Source organism: Chinchilla lanigera, unplaced genomic scaffold (genome assembly GCF_000276665.1).
Source record: "Chinchilla lanigera isolate Chin_1 unplaced genomic scaffold, ChiLan1.0 scaffold00146, whole genome shotgun sequence".
Classification (NCBI taxonomy): domain Eukaryota; kingdom Metazoa; phylum Chordata; class Mammalia; order Rodentia; family Chinchillidae; genus Chinchilla; species Chinchilla lanigera.
In genome coordinates this window covers 1,999,183-2,002,231 of record NW_004955547.1, presented here as the reverse complement: position 1 = coordinate 2,002,231, position 3,049 = coordinate 1,999,183, and positions in this window count along the sequence as shown.

Sequence of the window (3,049 nt, the reverse complement as noted above, 5' to 3'; positions counted from 1 at the left end):
CCTTGGTCAGCAGCTGCTCCTCCGCTGACTCTGGACCTTTCTGGTTCTCAATGGCAGTAGCAAGAGTGACCCGTTGCATGGCATGTATTCCCAGGGGTTTCTCCATGTTTGAATGATTCACACACGTCCGTGGGTGGGCATCTGCAGCTGGTGCATGGTGGGCCAATTGTGTCATTGTTTCTCTGCGTCATGGTTGTTCTCAATTAAGCGGCAGCTGGCCTGAGGGCTGGCGCACAACAGCGCTCGCCACCGTGTGGTTCCCCGGGCGCCTGGGCCCCTCCTTCCAGGCACCTACGAGGCAGGGAGCAAGCCAGCCCAAAGACCAGCACTCCCCGCCCGTGGCTCCCTGTGCACCTGGGCCCCTCCTTCTGGGCGCCTATGAGGCAGGGAGCGAGCCAGCCTGAAAAAAAAATAATTTTTTTAGAAACAATTGAGGGCTGGGGATATAGATCGGTGACACAAGCACTTGCCTGGCAAGCACAAGGTTCTGAGTTCAATTCCCAGTACCCCTCCCAAAAAAAACCCCAAACAAACAAAAACAACAATTGAAATGTTGTATTTACTTTATACTAGATATCAATCCCAGATGAATTTCAAATCTGAATATGAATAAAAGAATACTAAATTGTGTATGAGATAACTTAGGAAAATATAAATTTTTTTTTGAGAAAATACTTCATTTTTTCTCAAACCCAGGGTCTCACTTTCCTCCCACACACTAGGAAGAGTTCTACCACTGAGCCACCACCCAACCCAACTTCACTCTATTCATTTATTTGTGTGGTACTAGGGGTTGGATCCCAGTGCTCTGAGCCACATCCCTACTCCACCTTCTTTTGAGGTAGCGTCTTGTTAAATTTCCCAGGGTAGGCATGAATTTGTAATCTTCCTGTCTCAGCCTCCCAAAGTGCTGAGATTATGGGCCTGTGCCCCATGTCCAGCTCCACTCTACTTTTTAAAGTAAATGATTCAGGGCAGGGATACAGCTTAGTGGCATAAGTGCCTGCCTGGCAAAAGAAGGTCCTGAGTTCAATTCCCGGTACCAAAAATAAATAAATAAATAAATAATAAAGTGAATGATTCCTCAGGCCTTCTATCTGTTACCATTAACAGCACACAAAATTTTATCCTCACCTGAGCAAACTGCAGGAGTATGCAGGAGAGTCAGTGTACTTCTCAAATCTCACTAGCCCTATCCTCAGCAAACTCCTGAATTATTTTAATGCTTCTTCCTCTTCCTCTTCAATGTGTAAAGCTCACAGAAGCATTATCTTTACAGTCTTCCCACCAGATACGTCCCTCTCCCTTCATTAAGATGGGTTCTTTCCCTGCTGTCTCCCTGCTCCCGCAGGACACCACATGCTTCCAGGGGGTCTCTAGGACAGCACTCTCCTCTCCACGCTATCCCAGGGAAGAGGTTCACTCCCCATTACTGGAGAAGTTCGAACAGCTGCCAGGGGCTGGGAATGGTGGCTTGAGGGGATGCTGGGAACCTAGCACTTTCCTTCTATCCTGTTGCTCTGTCATCTCTGGAATGCTGCCTGGTCTTCATGGTCCAAGTTGTTGCACAACATCCCCTTGGTGAGCAGTGGAATGGGGGAAGGAGGGAACAGCCTGCCCCTACTCTCTCCAAAGGTATAACGTTGGATTTGCATAAAGCGTGTTTTCCCACGACAGCCCTAGACCAGAACCTAGTCCTACAGCCACGCCACACTGGAAGGTGGAATAAGGAGCCAGCTTGTTCCTGGAAGACCATGATCAGAAGAAGGGAGAACTGATGCTGGGAAACAACCGGTGTTCCCAGGTACTGTACCCTCTAAGACCCAGCTGAAATCTGCCCCGCCCCCCACCACTTTACAAGGCTCCCCTGTTGCCCCAGGTGGAAGAAGCAACTCCCAGCCCAGCTCTGCCTCTTGGGAAGCACGATGCTCGGGGGTGTGCCTGTCTTTGCACCTACCGCTTCTCTCATCTTGTCTGTGTGCCTTATCCCCCCACGAAATAGGCAGCTCTGGTTCAATTTGCATTTTCTGTGCTAGGTAACCAATTTTTGTGTTGAAGACTGGTAAAAACAAGGAAATAGGCAAGCATTTTCCCAGCTTTCCTATGGGAACTATAAATATGGATAGCCAGATAGCTAGAAGCTTTTCTCTATGGAACTATTCCATCTAATAAAGAAGGGATGATAAAATTAAAATATCACTATTTTTTATCTCCTAAAGAACTAATATTGGATTGAACTTGACAGATGATAGCTGATATCCCTAAAGGAAAGACAATCATGTATTTTGAGTCTATCTGAAAGAGTTCCCCCATCAAGTCAAGTAGGAACTTAAAAAGTAATTCATAGGTTGGAGAAATATTATAAATAACAACAACCTAGGCATGAAAGCAGCAGACTCCTGATAGGACAAGTGACTTGGTTTCACAATATACAGATTACAAGGAAAAAAAGAAAGGGAGAAAAAAGGGAGAATCTCTTTTTTAAAAGACACACATATCAACAGACAGCTAAATCAACTTTAATATATGACCCTTATTTGGATCTTTATCTGAGCACACTGTAGAAGTAAATAAATATGTGAACATGAACGAAGTGAACACCTGATATTAATCAATTATTGTTAATTTTTAAGGTAGACAGTGATTAAGGGCTATGTTTTTATAGTTACGAGCGCTTATCATTTGGAGATTCATGTTGAAATATTTACAGATGAAATCATTTAAAGCCGTGGGGAGGGAAGCAGGTGGTGTATAGACGAACAAAACCGGAAATGAGTTTGTAGTTACACTTGGGTGGTGAGCCTATTGAGTTTTAATATACATCTTCTCTCCTTTTGTGAATGTTAGAAATATTCTATAATGGTCTGTTGCTGGGTTTTGTCTTTGTTTTGTTGTTGTTTTGGGGGCGTTGGGGATTGAACCCAGGTCCTCACACATGATAGGCAAGTGCTCTGCTGCTGAGCTACAACCCCAGACCCATATGTCTGCATTAAAAAATATTCTTCCATGGGGTCTAGATCAATATATATATATATATATATATATATAT